At 41.9% G+C, this 20,423-nt stretch overlaps 1 protein-coding gene and 1 long non-coding RNA gene across 6 annotated transcripts in view; one reads left to right on the forward strand and one right to left on the reverse strand.

The window, feature by feature from the left end:
* Positions 1–1,255: 1,255 nt before the first annotated feature.
* LOC311430797 lies at positions 1,256–3,037 on the reverse strand. Its single transcript, XR_014689034.1, has 2 exons — positions 2,795–3,037; positions 1,256–1,723 (listed from the first exon to the last, which is right to left on the reverse strand). It is a non-coding gene; the product is annotated as an uncharacterized lncRNA (long non-coding RNA).
* Positions 3,038–18,765: 15,728 nt separating this feature from the next.
* LOC311430910 (uncharacterized protein) overlaps positions 18,766–20,423 on the forward strand; it is a 36,525-nt gene continuing 34,867 nt past the window's right edge. For all 5 annotated transcript variants that reach the window (XR_014689112.1, XM_084507860.1, XM_084507861.1 and 2 more), the window contains exon 1: positions 18,766–19,643. The gene's annotated coding sequence lies outside the window, so the exon portion shown is untranslated. The remainder of the gene's footprint in view (positions 19,644–20,423) is intronic.

Raw genomic sequence — 20,423 nt, forward strand, 5'->3', positions numbered from 1 at the left:
AGAAGTTCTGTTCAGCAACACTGCAGAAATCCTGTTCCTTGTACCAATGAGCTATTAAACTTTGCTCAATATCCACAGTCTCCATGCTGCAGTACGTGAACAAGTGCGACAATTAGGAAATCTTGAAATGTTTTAAATGATCATGTGTGCTTACTTCATCTTACCGTGCATAGCAATAAAATAAACCTAGTGATGATTTGAAGTTTCTATGTATGTCTCACCTGATAGTTGTTCCTCCCTTCCAACTTATATACACCAGATATCATCAGTTTGCTAGAAAAGTCCTGTTTATCTCTTGGATAAACAAACTGTTTTGTAAGAGGATTATTGTATGTATAAATGGATACCAGACATAATACTAAAAAATAAAAAATTGCTAATTTACTTTTAAAAAGCAATTAGCAAGCACTTTGTAAATCCCATCCGCTTAATGAGTCCAAACTGAGGGAACAGTGACTTTACCAACGCAGCCAAGAGACTCAAGGGGTATATCCACAGTTCCAGCAGCAGGATAAAAGTAACATTCAGCTTGCCTTCTTGGTGGCCAACAGATGCGCCATCTAAACCTCAGTACCACCTCTTGACACATAAAGGTCTGTGCAATAAGGTCTTTTCCAGGGTATTTTTGTATTCTACCTATATCTAATAACTAATCACTTTTACAGAGTAGCCATTAAGCTAACAGCCATGAGTGATTCATGATGAACAACGGGTGCAGTTGTTAATGAAAAGCTTTCTGCTCCAGTCTTGCTTTCTTTAAGAAGGAGCAAATTGGCAAAGTTCTAGGAACAGCAAGCAGATGTTAGGAGAAAGAAAAAAAAAGCTACAGACATGAGGTCTCCCCCCACTAAATTCAGGCAATGTGCCATTATCCCTTCTTCTCAGGCATTTAGCCAGATTCTTCAACGTGCAGTTTGGCACCCCACTTTAGAGAAAGGGCACAGCAACAACAATCCTACAGAGCTTCACAAAAGCTGAACACCAATATGTTTACTCAGACACTTGTAGTTGGCCTACAACATCACAGTTACTGCGTTAGCCATACGCAGACTAGTTAATTTAAACCTATCTCACACATGGGTGCCTCATCTACCTATCGTCACACTTCTAGAGAGCAACAGAGGTTAAAAAACAAAAGAAATAACAACAACAAAAAGCCATATTCTGATTCCTTTTAACTCAGTCCCAATGTGATAAAATTAATGGGGGTGTGCAAGAGCACCGTGTAAACTAAACACCAGCAGCTGCTAAGGGCTCATGTAAAATAACTTTTATTACAGTTTTACAGCATATGAACTCGTGCTTTTTTCTCCTCTTAGTAACGCACGCATTGCTGTTTAACTTCTAAATTCAACATACTTAAAATCATTTAACTTTCGTCTACATCAAACTTAACAGTTCAGGAGCATATATGTGCAGTGGGACTCTAAAATAACCAACACTGGGCATATCCAATCTGCAAGACAAACTTCCACTTAAGTTAGAACCTGCGCCTTAGTTTTCAGATCACTCCTCTTGGCCTTTCCAGAGGCTCTGTTCTCTTCCTGCAATATCTGGAAGCCTTCTTGAAACAGAATAGCAAGGGTGAGTGGGATGCTCAGGGAAGACGAAGCTCCTCCTTTATGCAGCAGGAACTGTGAATCATGCAGATCCTCTAGCAACAGACTCAGTGAATTGCTTTCTCTCAGCTGAGATCTCTGCTTGCCTGAGCACTCTTCTGCTGCTTCAATGCAAAAAGAAAACAAGCGAGCTTCAGCATCTCTGAAGGAGGAGACTGATATATACTGATTCATTCAAAATATACAGAAATTATCAGCAAAATCCTGAAACACACATGATTATAGTTTACAGGCAACTGACTCGATAAAAGCAAGTCTGAAGCTTAACCACAGCAAATCCATTTTCCTCTACACGTTCTGTATAATTAGAAAGTAACATCTATTCTGTAGTACAGGAACTACTTAGCATGATTCATTATCACATGAGAAAGAGTCAGTCAGCCCTACATATTCTGGCCTGTGCTATTTAAACAAGACAATCTCTCAAACATTGAGCACTTGCTCTTTGTTTTCCCAGGTGGGTGCCTCTACTGTCAGTCTAACAACTCAGTCACGCCATCAGTGTCCTGAAGGGCGATGCTCCCTTAGCCAGTATGCTCCTTCTGTTCCCTTTCCAATTAACCAGCATGCTCCACGGAGCAGGAGGAATACCTTCCACTCCAGCCACACAGGGAGTAGGACAGAGAAAAGCTTCTCCTACATCCTTGTACCTAGTAGGCCCAATCACAGCTGCAGTGAAATGGTTCCTGCATGAAGCCAGCTGACAGGACACTCAAAAGAGATGTAAGGGCAATTTGAGTGAAATTACTCTCTCAACAAGCATTTTAAAATATCATCAAGTACTGGAGTATGCTTCTGTTTCCAGATACAGTAGTTTTGAGTCTCTGTGACAGCAAGAGGTTGTTTGCTTCCTGACTTTAAACCACCATTTTAACCTTCATCTATTAGTGTCTTCCTCATGAAAATGGGTTAAAAACATCAGTCCCTTCCTCCAACGTAAGCTCCCAGACGGTCCCTTCACTCTAAATAGACTTCAGATCTCCACGCACATGAACCTGTAATTTCAACAAGTTAAGCACAAACACGTGACTTGCCCTTCTGCAGTCACCAGGAGCACCACTGCGTACACACTTTTGCTCTTAATTAATCCAGTTCCCCACGTGCAAGTACCAGGATTTCCTGCTGTTAAATGGATGGGACCTCTTGAAGCACCAGCAGGCGGCACAGCCCCATACCTGCAGGTGCAAACACACGGTGTAGGTACTGTTGCTGAAGCAGTCTGAACGTTTAGCTCCACCTTGTCCTTTGGCATGGTGACTTTTCCTGGAACATTCAGTATCATCTTTGCTGAAGAGGCTCACTGAAGTGTTTTCTACTCTTGCAAGCACCACAAAGCCAAAATAGCCACAGGTGAGGAAAACACAGTTTGTTTAAACATATAAATTCTGACACATCACTGCATTGCTTCAATTTTAACTGCTGTGCCAAATTACTCCCTCCATAAAGCCTAGTCCCACTAAAGACAATTAAGTGCATCTGTGCAGCCTCAGAGTCATAGTCACAGGTGTAATGGCACACAATTTCAAAAGGGGTTATTCCACCCTGTTAGGCTTACCCATGTGTGAACAGTCAACAGCTGCAGTTCGTGAGATGTCTTTCACAGATAGAGACCACTTAGATATTTTTAAGGCCTTACACTATGCTCTAGTTCAAATAAATTACACTGAAAGTTCTTCCATCTCATTTGGGACATAACACGGGTCATAGGAACCTGTAGTCACCCACCTTGGTGCCACACAACTAAAACCATTAGCATGTTTTAATGACAGCCCAACAGCATGCAAGATAGCCTTCCAGCAGGAATTTAAACTTGATAAGTACCTATAGCAGCCATTTAAGGCATCAAAAGTCCCAGATCAAGAACACCATGTACCTCTGAAACCCTTTGATCTCTGTCTTTCATTGCCCCAAGGCTATAAAAAGCTAATTTCTAGAAAGATGAGAGACAGAATAAATAAACATCACAGAAAAAGCTGCATACACCACATAGATGAGGCTTTCATTTATGTAATCAGGGCTGTATAGGTGGAAGACATGGGATAATTAAACAATTTTGTCAGTGGAAATCTCTGGTGTTGGCAATGAGACATAAATTAATGTTCTAGTTTGACCTCCAGGTCCCAAGTGTTGGGATGCACAATTTGCACATTCCCTTTCTTTCTGCTTTAGAACTGAGCAGACTTGGTCTAAAATTAAACAGAATAAAGATGGAATTCTGAACTGTTTTTACCACTTCCATTGTAAAACTTCAAGGTAAAACACTCTGCATAGCCTATGGCAGCGTATATTTCCTGAATTCCGGTCTAGTGCTCCATGCATTTAATATTTTCTCTAAGAAGTATTGCTACAACAGCTTGTTTTTATTGAAAAACTACTTCCCTAGACACAGAGGACAGATACAAAGATGCACACAAACTATAGTAAAAGGTGCAGTGAAGGGAGGGAGGAAAAAGAGGCCATGAAGAAAAATGTGCTTTCTCACAGGCTTCCTAACGAACCTTGCTGCTTCTACCACCTGTGAAATCTGAAATGGTTAACTGCTATACCATTATAAAATTTAGGCTGGAAATGGAAAAAACAACATGATAGCCTTAAAAGAATAAAAACTAACTAACTAACTAAATAAATTCAAGGTTTTACGTTAACAAAATTGTGAGTGAGAAAATACAGATTAATTGTATTGCCCTATGAATAGCTCAAATTACATAATAATGACTAGACTCCATAATGAGACAGCTATACTGTGAAGGGTGTAATAAATTGTTAAAAAAGGAGATGTAATTGAAGGGATTACAAAGGATACCAGATACCTTAAGGTGTCTGAGGGGAGCGCTTCCTGACAGATATATGGCTGCCATTAAAGAGCAATCCATTATTAGCTTAATTATCCCTGCTAATAGTCAGGTGAACATATAAACTGCCTTAGAAAAGAATGGTTTACATCTCCCCAAGATGCTCCTCAAGAGCAAAACTAAAATCTCCCCTAGATTATTATCTTGTCCACACAGAGCACGCTATTAAGAACTGTGCCTACTTTTGCTTATTGTTCACCAAGAGGTTCTCTGCTCACAAAGAGAGATCCCCAAGAAAAAGCTGCAGGAACACGGCTACCAACAAGCCAGCCATTGTGGACTGTCCCCAAGGACACCCCTTGCTGGGGCATCCCAGGGCTTCTAGTGCTACTGACAGAAGAGGGTAAATCCTTCCAAAAGAAGCAAAAGGGACTAAATTCCCCACAAAGCCCCACAGAATTGCCGGCTACTTATTAACTATTTTTCCCCAGACTAAAATATCTGGATTGCTTCAGTCAGTGAGAAAAACCCTAACCAAACTGCATGACCAAAATAGTCTTGACCATTTGAAGACTACAGAAAAGAGAAAACCTGCAAGAAACCATGTCAAATACCTGTAGTCGTAAGCCTGCTGGAAATAATATGGAAACATTAGCTAATATTGCACAGTGTCTTCCAAAACACAGATGTGGACAGGGCAGATGTGAAACACTGACAAGAAATGCCTCATATCTTTCCCTTTCTACACAGAGCACATGATGGTCTGTTGTAGACCAAAACGTGCTAAAGTTACCAATGAGAAGGCTGGGGTCTGCACCATTCTCCCTGACGTATCCCCTCAGAGTTCCCTTCCTTCAAATTGCTCGCCATACCTTTAAGGAAATTTAAATTCAAACATCTACATCAAAGAGCACCTATGTTACAAGATTAGGGATAGAAGCAGGTTACTCAAAGTAGGTAAGACAAGGAAATCAATACTGATACAAGCCAGTGATTCTCTCGACTGCATTAAAACCAACAATGTCTGGGAAAAGAAACATCTAACAAAAAAAACAAGCGTGGGTGGAATACAATCTTCAGCTATACATCGTGCGGTCTACAGACATGGGGTCAAGACTTCAAGGCAACCCTCACTCCAGAATCTCCAAACAACCTGAAAGAGCTACAACATTTTTTGGAGCGTTATATAATGGTACGCGATTAGCCCACCAGTTAACTGCTTTGACTTTCCCACTATTACACTACTGGAAATCATTGCTTAAGTTGCTCTGCTGTAAGACTGGAGCTGCAGTTGTGAACTCAGCCCCCAAACTGTCAAAATGTATTATTTTGCTGTGGTGTGTTTAGTTTTGCCAGGAAAATTAAAGGGAAAAAAAGGTATCTTGAGTGCAGTGCCAAGTCTCTCCTTGGTTAGACAACGTGCTCTTCTCTGCTGCCTCAGCCCATTTCCCAGTACAGGGAAAAGGAGGATTTCAGCTCCTCTGTCTTCCAGCTGGCAAGGCTCCCCAGCTGCTCCATCTCGAAGATCAAAGAGTGTGACCAATGCTGCTCAAAGAACCTGGCTAGCTGTAAGTACTCACGGCAGCCTCATTTCTCATAAACTAGATCATTTTGTACATCTAATTTAAAAATCCCTGGAAGACATTTTTTTTCAAGAAAGCCAATTAGTTCTAAGCCCTCTCTCCCTCCTAAAATCTGTTGGTTTTATTTTCCCATCACGTATCTTGGTCCAAAAACTCATGGCAATGGATCTTCCTTTAGGCTTTTTGGAATGAAGTAGAGACTGCTGTTCCAGGGAGCAAAAACTCTCTAAGTCACTGTAACAGAAGAGCAAAACACTCATAAATACACAAACTGAAAAGGAAAGGAGGAAGGTTAAATTCTGCTGAAAGGAGCTTGCATTAAAGGATCAGAGGCCAAATGCAGCATTTATGTCATCACTTCCTTAAATAACTCCAGCGGCTGATGGACTGTCGATGGTATGACTTCAAAATAGCTCTTTACAGCTTTTCCTCACACCGTTCCCCCCAGTATGTCCTTTTGTGAATAGATGTCTGTGTGAGGGGAAAAACTACCACATTACACTTGAAGGTCCTCACCGTACTGACAGGTTAGGAGAAAGCTACTGTCTAACCAGCTTGGCATACTAAGCTATTAAAGTTTTGCCTGCAGACAAGCTTCTCCATATTTCGTATGCTCAAAGTGCAAAATCCTTTTTGGATGAATATTGAAATAGGCTTACTATGAGAGTGGCATGAGTTCCCACTGCCACTAAGGGAAATGACAGCTTCAGTGTTCATCAGATAGACTCGCAGGTTCAAAATACGTAATTAAAAATAGGTGCAGAGACAATAATGACTTTAAAAGGCTCACACTGATTACCATTATCTACTTTACTACAAGTGAAATAAGAACAGCATCCAATTGTGCACAACAACCCCTCCCCTATAAGATGACAGCTTTTGTTGTCCTGCCTACAGTGCATTTTCCTGCACTAGGCTGACAAGAAGCCTTTTCTCTGTATCTCGGGTTGATAACCCCATTATTTCCCATCTTAATACCAAAACAGTGCCGCAGTACCTCAGACAATAGTGCATGCAATCTACTGTCTATTAGGGTCAGAAAGCCTGCCATTTTTTTCACCTGCTGTGATATAGTAGGACATCATTTCAGCTGGCATCACTACGCTCTCAGCAATGGAGGCTCCTCTAGGAAAGGCACCCTGTAACATCTGTGATAGGGCAGGCAGAAAACACTTCACTGCCTGGAGCTGAATTCTCATCAGAACTGATGATACACTGTGACATTGGAAAGGGTGGGATTAAAATACATTTTTAATAACACCGAGATAAAATAAATCGAACTTTCTGTTTTTTCCTCCTACCTCTTGAACTGACCTGCAGCGTCTGCTGCTTTACTCTTTTCTCAGGGCACCAACACACCCCCATTATCTCTCTTGCTCCTTCCTCTTCCTTAATATATTCGCTAGCCTCTGTCCGGAGTTTTCTTGTTAGCCTAGACTCTGATGTCCTAAACCTCTGTATAGTTATATGGAGATTATGCAAAATTTAATTTTAATGGGTAGCCTTTGGCAAATTTTCCAGCCACTTCAGAGCTTGCAATTTTTGATTTGTGGCAAGAGGTGAATGTCCTCCCCCCTTCTCCCCTCCCAACCCTCCCTTTTGCAGTTCATCCCCTGAAGATCACTTTTAATGTGAACCATGAAGTTGATAAACACTCTTAAAATTCCCCATATTTAAGGATTTCACCAGTCTTATAGAGAGGGAGAACGCGAGTTAGTGAGCTTGCTGAGAAGCAATCATCACAGCAGGCCCCGGTATCTTACTCCTCCCTGCAAATCTTCACTTTGTTGTTCTTTTTATTTTTTTCCTTCATTTTTTTCCAAGACAGATTCTGAGTAGTCCCAAGTTTTATATTAGAAAACCATCCATTATATATATATATATATACATATGATATATATATACATGTTTTTGAGGAGAGAGAAATGGAATACAGAATTGCTGTTTTTCTAATCAGAAGCCTTTAGTAATAAAGACCTAAAAGCAAGCCTACACAGAGTCACTGCTACACTTCAGCAGGCAACAGAGTTCAAAGGAACATTTGTTGTGTCAGATAACCGCTTACGGAGTCAACTGTGAAACCAGTGCAGTAGTAGGCTAATTTCTGTGGATTGCATTCCCAGCTATTCCTTCTTTTTAATTGCGTAGCTTTAATCACTTCAGCTCAGCACTGGTAGTAATCAGAAGATTCCTACACCAAATAAAAACCCCCAAAGTGCAACTCGTGAGGCAATGACTCAGCACCATCTGCGGCACAAACCTATCAAGGAGAGAGCACCCCAGCAAAAAAACCTGACAGGAGAGGTGTTCGGGAAGACACGCGGGGATGTCTAACAGCCGAAAGGTCACTGCTCTGCAGATGCAGGGAACTGCTGCTGCTATTTTTGCAGTGTGTGAGCAGAATGGAAACTTCAGGACCAGAAATGACATCCGTAACACAGCTTACAGTCTGTTTGACACACTTCATAAGTTTCAGCCTGCAATTCACATATACGAGTAGTAACAGCGTGTTCTAAATAAGTATGCAAATTGAGTAAGATATCAATAGCAAGAAGGATTATTAATCCAAGTGCTGCATATACTGCAGAGTCTTTCAGTTTAGTGCTCAACATTTAAACACCAACATGCTCGGTGAGGAACGTATATGAATGGTTTAAAATCTTATTTGCAATCCTTGTCCTCAGTCAGCTACATGTGACATTTCCTCCCATGCCTAAGGATCTGGCCCCCAATTTCAATACTGCCACGAGACTTCAAGCAACTGAGCTTCTTCCTAAAACTGAGACTAGGATTAAAGAAGTAATCTATTCCACCTGCACCAGTCCTAAAATTCATTCCTTTTCCACTCCTTGGAGACTCCCTGTGGGACAGCACAGATTTTTCATTAAGCAAAGCAGAATTTGACTAAGGTTCAGACCACAGCAAGTACAAGGGCAAGCTACTCACCTGAAAACAGAATGGGGAGATGCTAACATATCACCTGTATATCCACTTGGAAACTTATTCAGCATAAATCGACGAGGTTAAAAATATTCCATATTTGATGCCTGTGAATCACTGTAGTATGTCCAATTTAATAAAACTTTCCTGTAAAAGGAACTGAGTGAACTGTGTAGCTGGTACATCGGCATAAATATTTATGAATTGTTACGAAAGCTAACAGGATCAATCAGGGTGCAACTTAAAAGGTCACATCGCTCTTGGTAAGTACGGGTCCAATTCTGTTGTAGGTCATGTCAAAAGAAGAGTTTATCACTGCCTCTCAAAGACTCAAGACAGGGAGCACAAATGCACAGAAGTAGTCTGCAGCCTGTATTGTGCTCTGAAAGCAGCGCTCATGGTTTAAAGGTTGCTTGCAATACATCGGGGCTGGTGAGAAAAAGTATCTTGCAGTCTAAAAACAGCAACAAAAATAATTCTGTAAAATGGCAAGGGGTAAGCACAAATATGGATTGTTCTGAACAACTTTTTTTTTTTTTTTTATCTGAGAAAAAAATAATCTAACATTCCCACTAATATCACCATTGGCCAGCTGCTCTCTTCTCATTCCCCTGGGCCCTTGGAGTTAAATATCTGTATGGGGAGTTTTCTATCTGCTGTTTTACCTTCCTGTTTCTGTGGGGGTTTTCTGTACCTTACTCTGCAGCACCACTGGCTGAGGGCCCCTGCAGCTTCTTCTGTCAGATCCCACTGTTTCCCTCAGACTACAGGAATATTTGCTGGACCATGGAGGCGAAGACTCCTGCTCCAGAATTAAGAAGGTCCCGCTGGCTTACAGTCACTCAATCAGTTAATATTTCAGTGTTTGCTTCAGGCAGCACATTATCCGTACCCACTGTCCCACTACAAAATACCCTGTAGCAAAGTCCACAGAATAATCTCAGGAGGGTTCAGTTTGCATCTGCATTGGTGCAGGGGGGAGGCGGCCAAGCACACCCCTGAGAGGCCCACACCAGGCTGGAGGAGCAGCAAAGGCCCTGAGTTCAGAGGTGAGCAGCTGGGGGTCCGTCCCTGGCCCTGCTGCCGCTGGAGCTGGCAGCGAGCTGGGAGAGAGGCCAAGACTCGCCCAGGGGAGTGCCCCAACGCATCAGGTGGAGAAACAGAGGGCAGCAGCAGCAGGCTTAAAAACTGAGCATTTTCTGCCTGCCCCTTGCAGTGATAGAGCAGACCCATGCGAAATTGCTCACCAGAGTGCAACCACACTCTGCAATTCCCCTGCTCCAAGTGAAATTACAGAAATGCTGTCATCATAGGAAATGTTGCAGTGGTAATGCTGGGAAACCAGCACTGCTGAGCTACAGGTGATGGCTTTAAGAGAGCCTAGATATGTGTAATTTGGGAAATAAGCACGTTGTAAACACTGCCTGGTAGAATAAAGAAGACTTTGGGGTCAGAGGTGGCCTGATCCTGTTAAGGAGATACCCCTTTGCAGTGAGAAAGTGTGGAATTTGTAATGCGTGCGTAATCAAACTGCTGTTGAGTTCTTGGCTGTGAGTTTTACAGGAAGAAATTCAGAAGTCTGTAATGCAAGTTAAAATTATCATGAGGACTAGCTGTAGAAATAAAAGGTTGAGTTTGTAACAGGCACGTGAGCCCAGCCCCCAGCACTGCGTGTCTCCTCACAGAAGGAATTAAGAGGGAACTGAGCATAAATAAAGGTGAAAACAAGGGGAATTGAGACTAGAAAGAGAGGAGGACAGGTGCTAGACTGAAATTGAGGATGGGGAAGGGAGAAGAAAGGTGCTTCTCTAAGCGTTATAATTGTTTATCACCTTGCTTTTGTAAATATTCAAATCAGTAGGTTAAACTTGCTAATAGAAAATATGTGAAATCCTGAAGTCAAGACTGTTTTATCCACAGCACTGGTGTTTAACCAATTCCTGCACAATTTTTGTAGTCCTAGACTACAATAAAAAGTGGAGAGGGTTTTCCACTTCAGATTCTGCAAAGTTAGCCCTTTTGCTCTTTGTTTTTCTTTCAAATCTCTGGATTGAAATATTACATTTCTAAACAAAAATAAATTTCAATTTTTTTTCGTAGGGTTCCGTCATGGTTTTTGAGTTGAAAGGTCAAACAGAAAAACAGTAATCATTTCATAAACATTTTTTCATGCAGCTCTACTGTAAACAACATGTTATAAGTTTCTGCAGAACATTAAGTATATTTAGCAGTCTAATAGTTATAAAACTAAATCTTCTCATTACACTTTCATAAAATTAAAAGTCCAGATTGTTCCTGAAGTTGTTTTTAGTTAGGTTGCAGGATGGAAAGGGGTGGTTTTTTTTTTATTATTTTTTGTTTGTTTGTTTGCTGTTGGTTTTGTTGTTGTTGTTTCATGTCAGAAACTCAGCCAACAATAGCTGGAAGGAATATGTCTGAAGACATAAACCAAGCCCCTCTCAGAGAAGCACCATTCTTAAGAGCAATAAGTAAGAACAAAATAGGGGAAATCAGTATCAAAACTATTTTCCATGGAAATTGTGTGCTGTATTAAGGCACAGGGGATAACAAGTGCTGTACTAGAAAAAATGCACACACAAAGCACAGAGCATGATGTCTTTGGGTTTAGGGGGACATATAAGCCTTACTGTGATTGCTGACAAAGTGCAAAAGGCTCTTCTTCCTCTGAGTGGGTGCATCAAAAACACCAGTAAAAGAGAGTCAAACCTCCCTTGCTTAGACTAATCAAATGATATTGGTCACCAGCAAGGGATCAGGTCCTAGACATTTCAGAAAACATTAGAAAGCACTGAGGCACACCTAGATGAAGGTGTGCAACCTTATATTCTGGTGCGTTGCTGAGACATCTTTCCAGTACCAGAACAGTCCATTCAAGACCTGAGTTAATGAGTTTCCACTGAACAAAAAAGCCAACAACCCGCTTAACTGGTTAGGGGTAGCAGCCTTCTAGGCCCTTTGGTGAGGAAGGAATTTGAGGGCTTACTTGTTTGCTAAGTCTTGGTTGCCAAAAGTGATCGGCCTTTTGGCCCAGTTTGCTAGTTCTGTTAGAGATGCTAAAATGTTCTCTCTGTCCTTTTTTAGGCAAGCTCTCAGCAAAATCAGTAAGGATTCATCTCTTTAAAAATCTACTCTTTTCATGTCCTTTCTATGAGGCATATGAATAATATCTTGCTAATGATTTTTAAATGCATCTCAGTAGGATATTAAATGTGGATTTGCATGGACAACTTTAGTGGTTTTGAAATGACAGTTAATCTCTAATAACCACTCAAAATTCAGTGTCAGGGTTTGTGTACATGTACTTGCATCCCAGCAGCATCTTAGACTTGTCTTATATAATGGCACTTTTAATTCTTTTGGGCCTCCTTTTTTTTTTTTTTTTCTTTTTAATTGGCTTGTTTTGCGTATTGAAACAGATGCATATTTTTCCATCCTAAATATTTAAGTGTTTGTTGTACGTTTAGTAAAGAGGTCACTCTTCCCATTTCCTCTTCCCTGACTCAACACCACTGTAACAGCAATGGGTCTCCCTCACATTACACAAGACCTTCTAGTCAACATGATGCACTGGACAGCATAGGACTTGAGCAAGGTGCAGGCAGTGGAAATTGTCCTGGGCCTGGCTGGGAGGGAGGTGACTTTCTTCAGTGCAACCCCCATGCTGCTGTTTTAGATGTGACTTGAGAAAAACAGCCACCACAAGAAGGCTTGGGAGGGGGCATTTGATGGTGGAGGGAGGGCGTAGCTGGGACAGCTGACCCAAAGTGACCACTGGGGAACATCATACTCAGAAGTAACACCTGTGGGTTTGGCCTTCCAGAGTAGCCATTGCTCAGAGACTGGCTGGCCACTGGTCTGCTTTTGATGGTGGTGAGCGATGGCTCCTTCAGCTTACCTCTCTTGTTCTTTTTCTCTGTCCTTCTTCTCTCCTACTTTCCCAGAGGATGTGCATACCAGGGATGGATGAAGGAAATACAGGCAACCTCCATTGTTTTGTTTCATACACATTATTCACTGGGGAGCAATCCCCCGATTCCCTCCAAGAGCCTCCTGGAAGCCTTGGCTGTCCAAGCAGGTGGAGTAAATGCTCTCCCCCTCTTCCATGTCTTCCACCTTTCTCTTCTTTTTGGCTCTCTGGCTCCTGCCAGCTTTTGGGTGGCAGAGGTGAAGCTCTCTTAGGTGCTTATGCATCAGGACAATGTTTCCTTCCATCTGGCATAACACCTCACAGCTGTCATAAGCGCTGTGGCAGCACGTCCCAAAGGAAGCTGAGGGTGTCTTGCTCATCACCTAGAAACAAGAGGCCAAAGAAGATGAAAGGGACATGGGCTTTGGGGGGGCTAGAGACATCTGCAGCTGGGCTTGGCCTCATCTTCAGAAAACTGGGTCCTGCTGGGCTGCTCCAGGCAGCATGATGTGCAAAGAAAGCCTCAGGCAGGCTCCATATTCTTCTCCCTCCTGGGTCTTCCTGTCCCTTTTCCTCTTCTGAAGATGAGACCCATCTCTGCCTCCCACAGGTGGAAGACCCAGGGCACATTAGGGTCCCTACCGAGTCCTTCATGACCACATGGGCTGTTACTCCTTGTCCTACCCATTACTGACCCAAAGTCCAAGGCCTGGCAGTCCCAGCAACCTGGCACTATCAAGCCTGCCTGACCTCCGTCACTCACCTCTCTGTGGCATCCCCTGGCTTTTTTCCATATGCCAATCCCCTCAAGGAAAACGCCGCCAAGCAGGCACAGGGCTGGGCTGCTCCTGCATAGCAGCTCCTGTATAGCACCTCCACTATTTTGGCTGTGCTCCAAAATGCTCAGTGAGGAGGAGCTGTGCCAATGCAGGGGCATTGCCTGGGCACCCTAGACCCACGTTTGGTCTCCTGTGCTGCTCCCACAGGCTGTGGGGCAGCCGTGGCATTGCCCACAGCACCAGTGGGGTGCTCAGGGGCTTTGGTGGCACAGGCAGGAGCAGATTGCGGGTCCAGCTTTGGCAGCTCTGGGGTTGGAGTGGCTGCAGGACCTGCGGTGGGAGTTGGATCCGTGTTGGGTGCAGCTTGGTAGGTGCAGGGCAAACCTCAGCACCTTGCAGTGCTTTGTGCCCTTGGGGATTGCCAGTATGCTGGCTAATACGGGCAGATGGACAAGTAAACTGACAGCTTCTTGGCTTGTATCAGAAACAGGGTGACAAGCAGGACCAGGGAAGTGATTGCCCCCCTGTACTTGTTTGCACCTCAAACTGTGTTCAGTTTTGGGCCCCTCAGTACAAGGAAGACATTGAGGTGCTGGAGCATGTACGAAGGACTGTGAAGCTGGTGAAGGATATAGAGAGCAAGTCCTGTGAGGAGAGGCTGAGGGAACTGGGCTTATTTAGCCAAGAAAAAAAAGAGGCTCAGGGGAGACCTTATCCCTCTCTACAGTGACTTCAAAGGGGGTTGTAGCGAGATAGGGGCGGTCTCTTCTCCCAGGCACCAAGTGACAGGACAAGAAATGGCCTCAAGTGGCACCAGGATTGAGGTAGGGTATAAGGAAACACTTCTTCACTGAAAGAGTTGTGTGGCACTGGAACAGGCTGACCAGGGAAGTTGTCGATGAGGCGCGGGCAGAGCCAGCAGCAGCAGCAGCAACGGCAGCAGGACGTTTACATCGGGCGGCGCCGCCATTTCGCAGCCCCTCGCCGAGGCGACCGGCTCCGGGGCAGTCGTTTTCTGCAGCGGAGCGGGGGATGGAGGCGGGCAGGGCTTTTTTTCGGCATCGAGGCCACTCGAGGCAGCCGAGGCAGCCGCCAGGGCCCGGCAGCCCTCACAGGAGAGGCTGACGAGGTGCTGGAGCCAGCAGCGCCCCCTCCGCTGCCGTACAAAGGCGGCCCCCGGGGAGCGGGAGGGACCTGTTCAAACAAATAAGTGTGTAGTAGTTCAACCCCACTGAATTTCTTGATCTTTGCTAGGTAGGAGAATTGAACAGCTCACGAAGAAACACACAATGGCAACGCACCTGAAGCTTTATTTAGTTTTGAGTTTCCAGTCCCTGCATGAGGTGCTGAACATGTTGCTTCTTAATCGGTTTATTTTGGCAAATTAGTATAATCTAAATGCTCTCAATATATATTCACGAAGGTTAAAAGGAAAAAGCAGTATATGTTCCTAACAATACCTTTTTATTAGTCTAAGATTCTTACTTGCTAGTTGAGAAAAATTCCCTTTGTTGTCGAGCTGCTACAGTAGGAAGCAGATGGCTGTTCAAATCCCAGAATTCCCACCAGGAAATGTGAACAGATGTCTGTAAACAGGAAAAAAAAAAAAAAAATCTTTCTGTAAGTCCATATTCTGGAAGCAGAGCTATTTATGAGATTTTATAAAAATCTATCTGCTTCCAGTAATAAGCCATTTTGTTTTCCATTACCTTTTTCCTGTTCTCTCCCCACACTTTGAAAAGTACCTATCGGTAACGTGAATAAGGCTTTGATAAATAAGACCAACTTTTAGTAGTGTAGGAGTAGTTCCAGTAACCCACCTGACAATTGTGTATGTGTGTGTCATCCCCAAAATGATAGCTGCTTTTTCAGATTTGCAAACATCACAGGCACAAAGTCTGTCATTGGCACAAGCATTGTGCTAAAAAGCAAGGCTCAACACAAAGCTGAATTCATTTCTGGAGACCTAGCCATTATAAAAGTACAGAGATGGTGGTAGGAAAAGTTTAAGGCTCAGCTAAAGTTTTGCTAACACAGCCCAAATCCTGTATCTTTTTCAAATACTCATTTGTCTTCCTTGTTTTTCAGTGTTGTGTATCCAGTACACTAGAAAGGAGGACTACCTACTCTTAATAATGCCATTTGATCTCTAACAATACATAACATTTAATGTATGAACATGGAACGAGAGATTGACAGCTGGCCATAGGCACCATTTAGTGTCATGGATGCATTTTTAAAAAATTACTGGAGGGGTGCATGTGTGTGTAAAGAAAAGAAAAAAGAAAAATCAGACTTTCAGATATGACACCCCTTGGAGATTACGGAATATAAAAACAGCTTAAACTCAGTTCTTGTACCCTTAAGGATTCCTCTCTGATTTTCTCCTACAGCTGACTTTCAGACCTTGAAACAAAAACAAGCGTGTCTGAGCTTTCGTATGTCTGAGTTTTCTCACGTTGCTGAGAAATAAAGTGGCTTTATTGCAATTAAAGGAACATCAGGGAAACAATCCTGTCTTATATTCACATATAAGTCAAGGGGTTTCAGCCAACAGAATGTGCTCTTGGGGTTGCTGTCAACTCAGTGCTCAGTAGTGGTCAGAAAAGCAAACTGAATGGAAAGTATTAATAGGAAAGAATTAAATAGCAAAATGGATAGCGTCATTCTCAGAACATGTACAATTGTGGTGGAACATCATAAACAGCAACAGGCCTTCCCATTCCCTCCAGAGAGGGTTCAGAGAAGGACAATGATAGTGATTTAATGTATGCAATGGCTTCTGAAAAAGAAGAACAGAGTAGGTCTGCTCAACTTGGGAAAAAGACAACTGTGGAAGGACGTGACAGAGGTCTTTAAAACCTGTGTGCAGTGATGGGAAGATAGACAAGAATCAATTGCTCTCTGTGCCTTCCAGTGTAAGGGCTGCAGGCCTCCAATAAAGCTACTGGTTGCCTAGTTCAGGATAAACAGAAGGACCTAATTCCTCACACAGCATGTAGTTAAACTATAAAATTTATCATGATGCGTGGTGGATGTTAAAATTTTACACCAAATGTAAAATCACTGGGTAAGTTCATGCATAAATCCACTGAGACATTATAAATGCATAGAACCCCTCAGCTAAAATGTAAAATGTTTGAAGGTTGAGAATGCATATGAGCTTGTTCTGCTCTCATTCCCTGACATTTTAGTGCTTTCAGAAAGGAAGCTGGACAAAACAGATCTTTGGTCTAGCTCAGTTTGGCTCTCTGTTATTTTGTGCAGACAAACATCTACTGCCACCACAACTGGACTGTGGAAAAGATTAAGTACCTCTGTTCTTCTACATACTGGGAAACTACAGACATCTCTTTTATGCTGTAGAGAGAAAAAGAAAGAAAACAGAGCCATGGTAAATGCAAAGATGTATGTAAATCATTTAATTTTGGTAGGAGAATTCTGAAGGTTATTAGGCCCCAGATTTATCCTATTTGGACTCAGGTATGTTTTGTAGATACAGACTTGCATGCTATAACAAAATACACACTTTCCATATAGCATGCATGGGAAATTCAGACAGCAGCTGCATGCATTCAGAGATAAAATAAGAAATAGATGTGAACACAGAACTATTGCCAAAAGGACTATTGGAAACAGTCATCCCATTAGATATAACATCTTTAATTTTTTTAAATAAAATTGGGGAAAACACTGCAAAAAGAACAGGTATTAACCAAAATCATGTTTCAAAACAACTCATAATAACATACAAAGAAGCATTCTCTTTTTACTAAGAGTTAACCTAACACATTAGCATGTTTGGCAAAGCTGATAATCTGAGTGGAAAACATCGTCATTGGCACAGACACAAAAGATTATTATTTCAAGAATTTTAACTTTGCATCCTTGCTCTCAGTCTTCATTTATGATGAAAAGCTGAAGCTGTGAATCACACAGATCAAAGCCCCTTTGTTTATGATTAAATGTAGATAATGAATTTGTAAATCCGTGCCAGTGGCAATTTTGAAATCCATGATTCAGCTCAGAGCTATGAATTTCAGCAGGTTATGTTTTTCTCCATCTTGCCATATATACCCACAGTTACAGTATGAGTCTATTCCTGACCAAACACAAGGACACAGTCTAACTGTCCTGTTAATTCTGATAAACTCATAATGAATTTTCCACACAACTTACCCAGCCTGTTGTTTTTATTCAACTGTAGGCACTTCCTAGGTTTTGGCTTTGATTAAGAAGTCCCTAATTCTGCAGAAACTATGCTCCTTTCTTCTTGCCAGGGAAAAGAAAAACTGAAATCCATAAAATGAAGATTGTTTTCTACACCTTTCTGTCTCACTTTCCCTCGAGAATCTTTCAGTATTGACAGACAGTTATTACTGGTATCAGAGTTAATTTGATATAAAGCCATCATTTCTTTTACTCCTCAACCAAGAGATGCCAGCGTAAGATTTAACAGAATACACTGATTTAAAGTGGACTGTCTTTAATATTATTTTGTCCAATTTCTTTGCAAAGCAAACTAATCACGCAGGAAAGCAGACGATGGATATGGAGGTGAGAGGGTAATACTCAGGCTTCCTAACAATGAAACTGCTTGAAATAACCAACAGCATTGTTTTCTAAGGTGACGCTACTCTCCTGACAGCTATCGTGTGTCTTTGCCACAGGGCCTAAGTGACCAAAGCACCTACTTGCAAGTGACACTCACGAGAATGTAAGTAGTTCTTTATCGCCAATTAGCCGTGACCTTGGCTTGTGAGATATTCCAGCAAGAGCTGTATTTTTAGAATGTAGGTTAATACACTGAACTCAAATCTGCAGGGTTCATTGCAAGCCAGACATTCATATGTGGAAGAGGTGTCATAGGAAGATCGTATATCAGGATAAGGAGCTCATTAAATGGAAAGGAAACCTGCAGTAATTTCAGAAAATCTATCACTTTTGTTAAGTACATGGTCTAAGGACTCATGACAAAGTATTCAATTTTAATGCTTCTGTAAAACCGAAATCAATAAAACAGGAGCCATGCTATGTATTAGGATCAGCATACCCAGGCCGTGCACAGAGCAGCTATTTAGAACCTCAGAGCCAAGATGTCTCTGTTTTCCAGAAACAGTGAAACAGTTTTTCTGGTGGCCTTCTGCTCTGGAATGAACACTGGGTGAGAGAAGAGAAAAAATAAAGCTGTCTACATTCATGCAATGAACTTCAAAATAATAATGATAATTAAAGCCGTCATGCTTGAAGCAACTAGCCTATGTATATAGAAATGCGCTGTTCAACCTTCTGCAAAGTGCAAGATGTCTGGAACTTCACCTTCAGCTGCACACAAAATAAAATGTTCAATTTCGATTAAAAAAAAAATTAAATTTAAAAATTTCTATCAAATTTGTGATCTGACTGTCTTTAGAGAAAGCATCCAAACTAAGCCTTCAAATGTCTGTTCCTTCCACCTATCCTGACATGTAAGTAAATGCAATTCATTTCTCCCCTCCCTTTTCTCACTAGGCTTTATTTTCTGTTGAATGAAAACGAGAGGGTTTTCTTCCAGTGAAATTGCAACCAGAGTGCACCTGATTTTACACTTGCTGTCAAGGAGTTGTACAAGCCAGCAGAGCCACTGTTTCACAAACACCAATGCTGCACATCAGGTGGTGCCATGCAGAAAAAGCCCACATGAATCACATGCCTTTGCAGGAACTGAGACAGTGCTGGAGCCTTATTTTTTCGCTGAGGATGCAAGAATGAGGCAAAGAGAAAGTTTTTAAGACAGAGAAAATAATAACTGAGGGCTACAGCTGGGGGCCTGACTAGTTCAAGTGGGAACACAAGAGGAATATCTGTACCTTCAAAGTGCTGTTCTCTCTCCTGCCTATATAGAAAAGAACTCTACAGAAGGTAAAAGAATTAAGTCAACTGCTTCCTTTAGGATTTCACTATATTACTTTCAGAATTAAATGTCTGTGACACCAGATGTCTTATTTAAGATGTACAATAAGGTGAGCTGGAAAACCCATACAAAATGTTTCTTTACCCTTAGCTTATCATCCAGCTGCATTCATCTCCAGACATTTTATGCTGTTAAGGGCAGTAATTTCTTTCTCCATAAACTGTTTCTCTGACACAGCACGAGGACTTCCCCATTATAACTCCTGTCTCATAGACAGCCCCTCTGCGTCTCACTCCAGTGCTTTCAATAGTAGCAAACTAGCAAGTCAGTTCCTTTTTTTAAGGTCATATCTGCGAAAAAGTTTGTGAATACTGACAGGAGCAAAAATGTTTAAAGAAAAAAAATAACAAAATCTAGATTTCATTTTTGATTTTTTTTTTGGTAGCGGTAGTGGTTGGTTTTTGTTTGTTTTTTTTTTGTATTTCAATTCAGAGTCTTTCTTGTAGAATATTTAGTATATAATGAAAAGGTTATTTAATTATCACAACAGTAACACACGATATTCTACTCCTTTTCCTCCTTTTCTTTTCATAACAGAACAACTATGATTTACAAAACTTTGCATCATTTAAGAAACTAGGCCACTGGCAGTAGGTGTTTAATTTCTGCGGGTGCTGTAATTTCCTGATGCCCGTCTCTCCAAACTGTTATTTGGTTTGCCATCTGTTTGTGTGTGAAAATCTGCACCTCGCTGATGATCTTATACAGATTTGTCAAACTGCCTGGAGTTCTGTGGGTATCACCAGACCACAATATTAAAGAGGCTGTCAAAAGAGCATTAAACATACTGTCATAAGCATTGCATACAAGCTGGTTTTAGCAGGTTTTT

This window comes from Aythya ferina (assembly GCF_964211825.1).
Source record: "Aythya ferina genome assembly, chromosome: 2".
Classification (NCBI taxonomy): Eukaryota; Metazoa; Chordata; class Aves; order Anseriformes; family Anatidae; genus Aythya; species Aythya ferina.